At 31.9% G+C, this 12,667-nt stretch overlaps 1 protein-coding gene across 1 annotated transcript in view; it reads left to right on the top strand.

Moving 5' to 3' along the window:
• Positions 1-2,870: 2,870 nt before the first annotated feature.
• The window catches only part of lama (lamina ancestor), a 35,194-nt gene continuing 25,397 nt past the window's right edge, over positions 2,871-12,667 (top strand). The window contains exon 1 of the mRNA XM_014231732.3: positions 2,871-3,842. The gene's annotated coding sequence lies outside the window, so the exon portion shown is untranslated. The remainder of the gene's footprint in view (positions 3,843-12,667) is intronic.

Below are 12,667 nucleotides of genomic sequence, written 5' to 3'. Positions count from 1 at the left end.
ATATTTACTCCCATGAGCTATTTAGTTAACCTTATTTACCATATTCAAACCCATATAGTATATACTACAACCATATGTGAATATTAGAGAAGTTCAATCATATCAATCGATTTAAATGTTATGATCATTTATCAATAGTATTATATATACAGACACATAAGTATGTATACATATAGAATTACACATAGTAGTAGCTTGTAGAACATTCAGTCATCGTTGTAGCTTCAGAGATCGTTGTAGCTTTTATCAGCTGTTTATTGACGCCAGCAAACTGCTCACCGAAGTCAGCTCTATAAAAAATAATTGGAGAATGCCGCCTATAAACCGCTTGCTATACAAAAATATACATACATATACGTATATATATATGTATGTAAAAGTTAAAGTGAATCCCTGTGTGGTCATGATAATAATGGAGGAAATCGTTGAACAGTTCAAAGATCGAACAAACATACTTTTATTTTATTACTTATACATATATATGTACATATATTCGCGTAATTATTTAAGAAGGTAAGCACAAAGGCGTTAATAAAAAAGTTTAGGGTCTAGAAGTTCCATGTACAAACATTTTGTTAATATTAAAATGTTACATCTCCCTCGTCTTTTAGGTAATTATATGCAATTTGTCGCTCTCAATGTTCGCTATAAATTACTTTCTAACCAAAAAAAACCCTTTTCACATATTTTAATACAAGTCTTCATCAAAATAGTCTCTTTTGTGCCAATCAGAGCATGTCAGTGCTTAATCCAATTTTCATACACTTGTTATAAGCCTCGGCACGAATAGCCTTTATTGGCTGCAGCGAATTTTAGGAGCAGCAGTAGCTAGATTCTTTGGATAGCTACGTCCTCATATTAATAAACACACGTATCACACCAGTTATAATACGCTTGATGAATCTCGGATCCTCAGCTACAGTAGTCAAGCAATTTTTGGCGATCTCTACTCGACGTCGTCTTTGCAAAAACAAGGTCTTTGGTACGAGTCTAGGATTGATGCGCTTCATACCCAAAACATTAACTAAAAAGTTTCTTTGTTTCCTATTTTTAGAAAAAAATTGAACGATTCGTTTGGCGAGGCTAAGTTTACCAATCCGAGCCAAAAATTGAGATTTGTCAGGCTCAATGTAAGAGGGAAACCTTCGCTATTAATTGATTTTTGATGAGATTGATCGCGGCTTGCTGAAATGCTAGTTTCAAGAAAATATGTGAATATATACTTTCGTTCCCTGTAATTTTACTCTGAAATGTTTGAACTGTATTGAAATATTGTTATTTTTGTCGTGGTAAAATGCTGATGATTCTAGATCTTCAGTACATTACTTTAAATGTTGTGGAAGATATTTTCTTACTATATGTTAGTGTATCATAAAGCTTTAAATGTTGTGGAAGATATTTTCTTACTATATGTTAGTGTATCATAAAGCAACATTACTTACAGGAAAACACACCTCTTTATGAACACTGCTATAACACGTCTTTGGACTGAAAATCAATAAAACGATGTTGATTGAGAGTTGTGATTATGGCTGCCACAACCAAAATATTAAATATACTTGCTTTACATTAAGTAGGCGTTAATATTTCGCTATTCAAAGATCGGGGTCTTAAACGAGAGTTAAAACAAGCTTAGAACTTATTCAGCTGAATTAAAGTATAACTTCAGGTATACCTGTAAACATATATGTCAAACACCACACTCACCTTTTTTGACGTTAAACACTATGCAACTTAATAAAATGGCAGCTGAATAAAGCGCTGAATAAAAAAAAGTTTCAAAAGAATATCAGCTTTAGGATAAACTTGTTAATGCTATCATTACGGTTTTCAGCGTTTATTCAGCTTAAAAGAATGGTAGCTAAATAAAATTCCAAAACCCAAAACACTTGCAAGCACTGGTGTGGCACAGCACACATATCTTTTTTAGGCTTCCAGCACTATTCAGCTTAATAGAATGTTAGCTGAATAAGGTGCTGATTGAGAAAGAGCCTGAAAAGCCTTGCATGGATTCGCAGTTTTATGATAAGTCTGTATATGAGCCGGTTTTCTGATTCCTGCGTTGATAGCGCTATAAAAATTGGTTGTTAGACTATGCAAAGTTGGAGACTAGTTTCAAGATAAAATATATACACATGTATGTATGTAGATAATGCTATTTTTTAATGTTGACTTGACTATTTCTTCGCAAATTAGTGCACTCTACACTCACTTTTCACAAAAATTACCTGAATATTATTATTAAACAGCAGTAATTGTTAATATACAATATATACGAGGTGTGTTCAAAGAAAAAGGTGAATTCTGAATTTTTTTTTAAAAGTACTTATGTTTTCAGCGGTAACTGTTAATATATATACGAGTTTGTATATATATTTTCTTGATGTAAAAAAACTGTAAATTTCAAATATAATTTATTTCGTAAACATCAAGTTTTAGAGGTATATTGAAATTGCTGGCAATAACTCCTGACAAATCTTGTGAGTATGTAAATTTAATTTGTCAGTTACTTCTCTTACCATTTTCAGTGATCGTCCGCAATGAAATTTTCTACACGGATCTACTTTCGACTCAGAGCAGTGAAACTGATTCCCACCACCATAATCAGTCGTGGTGGTACGATATTAACAGCAATGCATTATTACAAAAAGTATCTATCTGTCTGGCCGTCTAGCTGGCAGTATATACTGCTAAATATACAGATATTTGTATATATATATATGCTTATACATACAAACCAGCAAATACGCGTATCTACGAACATAAGAGAGAGACTTTACGGAGTATCTGATGCTACCAGCTTGAAAACTTCTCAACGAGCTATATTCTAGCACGATCAACGAGTACTAGCGGATAACAATCATTTCGATGCAATGGTAGACGACATGCCGAACCGAATGAGCTGGGAACAACAGTCTAATCATTAGCGTTGATCATTAAACAACGTACAGTGGAACGCGTGTTCAGAAACGCAAACGCAAGTCAAGCAACCAAATAGCAATAATAATATTATATATAGGAAAACGTGTATGTGAAAATTCGAGTGAAAAATTAGCGTAAAAATTCGCATTTCTTTGTACAAAAAGTGCTAAAAATAAATTGCTACCTATACAGCGACAAACTGCGGGAGCAAACAGCTAAGGACAGTGGTGGAAAAATACAAACAAACATTTTTATATTGTATATCAAACAAATATAATATATGTACAGTTATACATATAACTATATTATAAATTGAGATCTTAAAACGGCATTTAATTATCTGTGAATTATTTCGTACTAGCGTGTTTTACTGATTTTATGGTGAAATACACAGACTAAAAGTGAACAACAAAAGCAAATATAAGTGTTAATAAAGAAATTAAAAACAAAAAAAAAATCTTAAAATAATTTTTCAAAAGTGAACTAAATAAAAAAAAAATAATAATAAAGAAACAAACACATACACAGCTACATATAGATACATAAATAACTGTGTAAAAGTCAAAAAGTGCATTTACACAAGTCTTAACTGGAACGCAGCGCCGCGATTTCAATAAAAATCTTCGCATTTTCCAATGTAGCCGTTTGGGGAAAATTAACACGAGCGTGGTTGTTTCGTGTTAAATATCGAACTGATTGTATTCCCAACAATAATTGAATGTATTTCATTGTCACTAATCACTTTGCTTTCGTAGACGGTTTGAAAAAGTGAAATTATTCGCATTAATACTTATATAAATGTGTGTATTTCCGTATTCAAAATACTCGAAAAATTTCTAACGCAAGTAAACAAAAAAAATATTGAAAAAAAACCACAACAAAAACACAAACAGCAAGTCACGAGAGTTTATTCTATTTTGGTAAGTCGAATCTTAATGCAGTTGTATACACATAAATACATATATACCTGAATAAATATATACATATATATACCTATAGTAGTATAGTGTATGAAAATAAATGCATTTCCAAGTGCACTAGGCATAATCGATAAACATAAAAAGAAGTTTGAAGAAAATGCCTAAAAATAATAGCAAATTTATTGGAGATCATATTCTTTGCAAAGGGAAAAACGCAACGATTTTTAAAGAAAGCGTTCGCTCATCATATAGGAAGTTAGTTCGCACAGTAGTTAGCCTACGAAAGAAAAGCGAAATTGTGCAAAAAGGGTGATTTAGTTTGAGATCACAACTTGTGAGACGATGACCACAATTTCTCCCGTCGATAGGACAGTCTTCGTCTTCTTCGGAGTAGATTCGCTATGTAAAGTCCGACTGTTTCGACTGTACCTTGGTCTCAGTTGTGTTCCAGTGGACTCATGTTTGGTCGGCGGTAACGAAACGATATTGAAACTACTCTCACGGTTCATGCAGGTTCATGCTCTATGTGGTATTTTGAAATGTGAACTATCTGAGAACTATCTATCTCGTACATCTTCAATCGACGGCCTAACTTCTGCTGAGTTATACACTATGGTCGTTTTCAAGGTTCCTGCATATGGTTCAATTGAAATTTGCTAAGCTAATTGTTAAATGGTTTTCGCGAAGGGTAACAGTCAACGTAAACAGCATCCAAGATACCTTTAAAATAGAATCAACGACCGGTATTGCTCTTTTTCTATTTTTATAAAATTCACGACAACGTCCGCTTCTACACGCGGTCAAGAAAACACTATAAGGCGGATTCGGTATAACCGTCTATGGAATCTGCTCCACAATAGTAAATTCCTTATGCACCACGCCCGGTGGCTAAGGCTAAATACCTATCTGGACGCATATAATACCATTATTGTAGCCGCTCTAAAATTATATGTTGCCCATAGTTGTGAAACAGCTGATGAGAATCTTGTAATATCTTTACTACTTCCGTTACTCTTTGGGTCTAAGGTTACATATACAGTTGTAACTAACTAATAATGGCTTTTAATATCTAGGAAGCATTTTCAGTAGGGCATCTTAACGTCAGCTTCTGCGCTTAAGAACGGAATTAATATGTTCAGGTTGAAATATTGAAAGCTTCTTTCCCTTCTTTTAATTAGTACGCAATATCAAAACGATTATGGATAAATTTTGTTATTAAATCCGTTAGATCATGACGAGTTTTGTTTATTAGATAGCACCTGGTACGCGAAGACTTATTTCAAATAGCATTAAGTTTTTTCTTCTCTTTCTTTGGTACTATAATCTTAGGTCAGTCTGGTCACAAAACTTCGATATTTGCCTCTATCCCAAGTGCAGATGCACTTGTCCTTTCGCCGTTGGTTGTGATTAACTCGTATAGATCCACTCGCTCTAGTTAGTGCCAGTATTACTTAAATGAAGTCACTTGAATATAAAAAATGTAAACATCTACACCAATAACCTTTTATATATTGCATATAATACAACACTATTTTATCTCTTCTCATCTTAAGTGTATAAATTAATAGTTTGACACTTAAATACCTTAAATATGCAGTCTGCTATGTCTTTGTACAGTTAAAAAGGCATATTACTCGCTTTATTATATTAAGAATGTATAAGTATGCATGTACTTATGAGTACAAACTGCACTCGAGTGGTCGTTGACAGTTCTCTGACGAATGCTATTATCTGCTGAAGAACTCAGACTTTCCCCCATTAACTTCAATTGTTAGTGCAATATTGCATTATATTTACACTCTATTGCATCTTACTTCTTGTATGCAATGTAAACATATGCATAAGTATTCATCTCTTATTATTTGATCGCATTTAATGTCCAAATCGCATGTGAGCGCTGTGACTCAGATGGAGTTAATACCCTTATAAAATATAGACGCTTTAATTTGTTCAATTGGTCGCTTAATTGAGTATGTCAATACATAAGAGTGTATTATGTACACATATTTACATTCATACAAACATACTTGTATTTACATACATTCATAAATACTGACGTACAAGCTCCACTTAAGCTTATTCAGATGATTTGTTTATTTTGTTTTTAGCCAAATTGTTTTCATATTTATGTCGACTTGATTTTACACAATTTCTTCCGAAATCCGCTAATTATCAAGGCAAATATTATGCTTAAGTAACGCCCAAAATGTAAGTCTGCATAACTGTAAATAAAAATATATTTTTGAACATTACAAACTTTGGGGAATTCCCGAAAAGTTATAAAAATAATTTGGGAGTTATTATAAATTCTAATTTTGTTGTTTATCTGAATTAAAGGTATTTGTAATTGCATTATTTTGACCACTGTCGCTGCTCTCGACACAAATTTCCTATTTAAGTAAATTTTGTAACTTCCACTACAAAATCACCTTAGAAACCCTCTTGAAGTCTCTAAAGTGAAGGGTCATTGTAGCAACTCATACTATCTGAAAAGCAAAGGTATCATAATCTACATAAGACTTGCTAGGTTAGGGCACACCTAGTGTGACAGCCTCTGAAAACTGCAATATTTGAATATAAAAAAATAAAATTAAAAAAAAAACACAACTGTAACAATTTTATGGGTATATTTTAACAGTAAAAATTTGAATATTATCCAAAATTTGTGTCCTTTTTGGCCAAAAATTTAATATTTGATCAGATCATATAAAATACAAATTATTACATTATTACATAATTATTATTCGACATTTTTCTCTAACTTCAAATATATCAATAAGCTCTTCAAACTTCTCGCATGATATAATTTATTTTACATTACAAAAGAGTGAGAGTAGAAATTCGCTAGTTACTTATCACAACAACCTTGAACATGTTTTCAATTTCTCTCATTAAAAAGCACCAGTTACCAACTCTTACATTTTAGTCATAATGTCATGGAAATATCAGTAAAGCTCCCAGACAGACACTTGAAAGGTATTAAGCACACCGATTATGATTGAAGAAGTAATCATAAGCAACACGGGTGACCAGCAAATACTGATAATATAAGTTTAAAAAAATGATAAGATAAACTAATATGAAGCTAGTTGATTGATGTGATTTGAAAAGTGTTGAAGTAGTAGTTAAAACCAAGTTATGTATAAATAGATCATAATTAAACGCGAGTAAGATAGCGGAAATTAGGCCCTTTGGAACGTTAGTTTAATACAGGGGAATGTTTTCCTTCGTGCTTATTTATTTCAGTGGTTCTCTTCAAAAATATTTCATATAGTACGACGCTTAAATTTAAAGGCCTTTGTGCCCTTTATCTCAGTTTTTTTCGACAGAAACTCTCTCGACGCTGGACACATATGATAGAAATTCTAGGCTATCTAGGCTCTAATCATTTTATAAAACATATTGAGTGATCTTTTGGCTACTGTGTTGTAATTTTGAGTGTCGAGTGTTCATTTTTTGCCTACTCTCTTCTTTTGTACTAAACTTTTCCTTCAAATGTGATTATTTATGTTTCAAACAGTCACCGACGCAAAACTGTGGACCGAATCAGCTGATACGACCTAACTTATTAGAGCGCAACGTATTGTAAATGAACACTCACCACCGCTTCTACCGTACCGAATTTTCCCTTAGAAACGAATGAGCTGAGAGTGAGAGAGCAATCTCTTGCAACGCAGGGTTGCCAGTCTCGATATTTTGTAGTAATTAAAAAATAAACTTCAATATACAACATATTATAAATATTCCTAAAATAACGCAAAATCACAGTCGAATACATTATTTATAAATAGGTATACTATTAATATTTTAATAGTTGAATTTTAGTTTGGAGCTTTTACATTATGTAAAATTTTAACTAAAAAATTAAATGTGTGAAAAATCGTGTATAAAAATAAAACAATGTCAACATTGGTGAAATGAAAACAAAAAAGAACAACTGATTTTGCGTTGCAACTACGGGCATAACTTTTGACAAATTTGGTTTGATACGGGCGGTAAGTACGGAGGAGAGGAATGTCTATGACTGTTTGAAGCATTAAACATCGAAATTTCACGTGGCCGTAAAATATGGGGTAGAAAATAAATTCCGTCTTTGGTTCTTTAACCTGTTTATCACTGTCTGCCGATCCAGTTGAATATAATCATATATGTCTCATGCAAACAAATCGCAAATTAACACAGATTATGATTATAATTTGTTATCAATGTTTACTTAAATTATGTACATATTCTCGTATATTTGTATATTAGGGTAGGTCAACGTTTTTAGATGGTCGTGGTAAATTTCTTCTTATTTCAATGGTGCGTATCATTTTTTGGTCACGCTTATTTGACAGATGCTATATGAGTTTAAAGTGGGATCTTTCAAAAAATAAACATTTCATTTGTGTTGTATGTTTCAAAAATATTGAACCGATTTTGAAACAACTGTCATATACAAACGGTTTATCGAAATATGATATACACCATAGGTATGAGAGAAAAAACTCATATTTTATATGCTTTAGTTCAATGCTCAGAAAAAAGTTGGTCGTCTAGTGTAATTCATTTCCATTTTATAAATATTTTTCAATTAATTACTCTAAGAAATTACAAAATTATGGAGATAAACTTTTTAGACAAGATCTCCGAGCATATGTAAGAACAACTTTTAAAATTTTTAGAGAGTTGCCACATGTTTTAAAGTTTTTTGTAAAAATTATGACATGAAACTTTGGAACTATGTTAAAAGCTTACGAAATTTTACAGTTGTACACATTCTTAAAAGAAATAAGGCTTTATTACTAGTTTTTTAGTCATCCCTAATACACTTTTTACTATAGATAATACTTTATTTGATGAAATGGAATTTGTTGTTGATTGTTGTTTAGAATGCTAATATTTTTCTTTTAAAATACGCAAGAGATCAGCAAATTATCAAAATAAAAATCTTGGCTAGTGGTGCTTACGCAGATGATATCTGATTATCTGTTGATATTATTTTAAGAATTTGCAGAAAAAAAGGTACAAAAAGAAAAACAGAGATGATCTTGAAGCTGATCGGTCCGTGAAAAAATCTTTAGTATAAAATCAGCTGACGTGAGTGGAACAAAGTCGAAGAAACACGGTTTTTAATTTTTAGATGCGTAGAATAATTGTGTACCCTTAAGACTTAAATATTTACTTTAGTAAATCATGAAATGCAATAATGTGTTTAATTAAATAGAAGCTTAAAAAATATCTTTTTTGAAATTAAAAAAACTAATAAGAATTAAAACAAAAATTGAAACAAAGCATTAAATTAAAAAATTTTGTTAAAAAAGTTAAACAGATTTTAGAAGGATCACTGATCCTCAGTTACGATTTCGGTGATAATGCCTGAAAACTACAAGTATACTAATGCTGGACTTTCTGATAATTTGTGATATTGTGACAACTCAGAGCACTTTCTTTCTACACCAACACAAATATTTTAAAAAGCTTTTAACTCATGAAAACACTACTTACTGTTCAGTAAGCATATAGAGATACCAAATATCATATATCGAGATTTTTGAGGTAAATTAATTTATATGTAATAATATAGCGAATACTTTTTCACACCACTAACTGAATTGACACAAATTGCGACGATGAAAACTATAAAAACTATAAGTACCTGTGATGCGATCGTTAAATGTCTGTGAGATGTCTGCGAATCGCTGTTGTCAAGCGTCTGCAGAATCAAATACAATACATACCACTACAAGGAGAGACGAAGAAGAAGCAAAGTAAAAAGATATTTCCGATCTCTTTACATGTCTAGTGGTTGGAAACTATAAAAAGAACAAATCCAACGAAGAAAGAAAAAAATTGAAAAGAACAGACACAGTAGTACAATGCTCCCAAAGAGGGGAAACAAACCAAATGAGACGAAAAGTCGTTGAAGAGGAGAGCGAATAACAAGTCTTTTTGAGGTCAATATCCTGGCGGTAATTGTCCTTCTGTGAGCGCTTGCAGAGTGCACGTAGCATGGGAAAAAAATGTGTATATATCTACAAATATATACAAACAACCGTGTAAACTTAATTGATTTTGATCGTGCCATACGGTTATTTAGAAGTTTCAGGGAAGAGAGAGAGAGTGGTTATTAGAATTTTTTCTTTCCGGTCGACTTACGACAATTATGGGGTTAGGAAAATATTTTATAAGAAAGAACAGTGTTCGATAGAAATAATGGCATGCAATAGCTAGTTAAGGAAAATGTAAAAGTGGTGCTAAAATTATAAACACAATATAAATACTAAAGAATAAATTATAGGATTGGTTGTACCAAATATACTCGAGATATTAAGTGATTTAATATCATATTTAAGCATAGTTAATCTCTTAGTGGAGCTGGCATCGTATTTCACGATAAAGCCACCACCTTACAATTAGACTCCGATAAATAGAGAATATACATGCCTCTGGCTGCTCGTAGATATTTAATCAACAAACATGTTACAGATATAGCTAAGTTTCGGTGTACTAAGTCCCTAACTTGCTCAGCAAGCAGACAAACGTGGCATGAATGGTCTCATTGACAGCAGGCTGGGAATACTATACAGCGAATATTATAGAAGCCATCAAGAGTTAGAAGAAGAAGAAACTATAGGACATCTTTTACTTGTATAAGAATGCAAGATTTTGTATAGAAAAAGATTCCCAATTATCGATCTAGGGTTTCCTGACGATGTCTCGAAAGTTGCACACATAAAACTTTTTGTATTGATGAACTTCATAAAGAGCACAGGATGGTTCAGAGAGGAAATACTAAAGTGAGGGGGCCTAACTACCTCAGCCTAGTTAAATTCAAAAGCATAAAGAACACACAAACCTAACAGCACAACCTTTGGGTACCTTTTGGGTATACTAGGCCATGATTTATCCTAGAATGGTGAATTCCACCAATTTTTAAGACACTTTCGAAAAGTTGTAAGAGACGGTTTTAGGTACCATTACAAATTAAGAACATTACTTATAGCTGGAGTATCACAAAGATCTCGAATATTTTTCTAATCTTCAGATCAACAATTTTAAAAAGATTTCAAAATATCTCCGGAGGTTTAAGGCTTCTTTGGAAATAAAATCCTGCAAAATCGAAAGTAAAATTTATTACGTTTTCTTGAAATACGAGTATTCAGAACAAAAGAGGAATTTAAAACCTGATATAGAGCGAGGATGCCGTATTATAATGAGTCTGTTAAGAGATTTACAAGATTGTAAGGTCATAATAATCCTGCTCGTAAGCTAAAAATAAGTCAGCAAAGCAGTTAAGAGATCAACCTTTATATTTTCTGGTACAAAATTAATTAAGTACTGTAAAAATAATGCAATAATTATGTAACGGATTTAGAGGTCATGTCATATCTCCAAACTGCTTCAATAAACTCAAATGTCGTAGCCAATGTCTTACCTGCTTGAAAGAGATGCTTCGGAAGGAACGGTGCAAAAATTATACAAAAAAAAATATCTCTTAACGATTATATGCTTTACGATTTTCGAGCGCAGCATATGGGTTAATTTTTCAAAACTATCAGCAGTACTCACAGGTTTTTGTGCTATGGCCTACATGCCAAAATTTCCTCTATTAAAGGAGTATGTTCTAAATCATGAAGACATACTCTATCTACAAATCAAAGGAGCCTCTTGCTTTTGCTATTAATTTCATTTAAATAGCTGTGAGAATGACTTGTTGTTTTTATGAACTTTATTATTATTGAAGGTTTTGTTTTAAATTGTACAAGTAATGCTTCCGTTTTGTTTATAATTTTTCATATAAAATATATATATGTATGTTTATGTGCATTTTATGGCTACAAAAGCATCACGAGCGCTTTGTTTCTGTTTTTCTTTCACTCTCTGTGTAAACAATTCAATTTACCCATCAAGCTGTCAATAGACTGTAGAGGCGTATATCGGTTAGTAGTTTGTATAATACCGAAACATGAAATGGAAAGTTTTGTATATAAATTTCGGGTTTACGAAATGATCGCAAATAATTGATTTTACTTGGGCCCTGCTATTGTATTTGGTAGACCCTGATTTCAGGTTGTGGTATTGCGGTGTATTTCTGAGATAATTTCATCTGATTCCATCGGTTGTCTGGCAGCATTTAAGGTGTGTGTTAAATTTAAAATATTAACTAATAATAATACAAAGATTCTTATTAGCTGTATTTAAAATGTCGAACCTTGAAAAGTGGTGAATTGAACAACTAACTGGTATATGGTAACTGGTATATAAAAATTTGATATATAAATACCTAATAAAATATTTGTTATACATAAATAAATATTTGTTATACAACATAAGTTATTTTCCCTTTGAGTATATTTTACTTGATCTTTTGTGGACAAAAAAAACAGTTGCTAATTAGTTTTTAGGAAGATGGCTCACTTCTATGGTATATACTTGCTAAGTGAATTGGTTGAAAATTATTAGAAGCTATATGACCAGCATGAGAGAATAAAAAAAAATACTATGTGAGGAATTATTTGGCAAACATTTTTCGAAATGGTCTTTAACAATAACACTTGTTTACGAATATCGGGATCGGTATTGATTTAAATTTTTTTTTATCACTTCCGCACTATGTATGAATACTTATATAGACATATGTATGTACGTAGATAAAAACATATTGATTGAATTGTTTACACGTTTGTACTGCCGTTTTACTTTTGCAAATATAATATAAATAAAATAAAATAAATGTAAAAAAAAATGAAATAAAAAACTGCGTATATGGGTTATTAAGGCAAGAAATTCTGACGGAAGCAAGTTAAGACCATGACCTGATTTTATGAGGCGAAATATACAAG

Source organism: Bactrocera oleae, chromosome 6 (assembly GCF_042242935.1).
Source record: "Bactrocera oleae isolate idBacOlea1 chromosome 6, idBacOlea1, whole genome shotgun sequence".
Classification (NCBI taxonomy): domain Eukaryota; kingdom Metazoa; phylum Arthropoda; class Insecta; order Diptera; family Tephritidae; genus Bactrocera; species Bactrocera oleae.
This window is presented reverse-complemented; position numbering and strand designations above follow the sequence as displayed.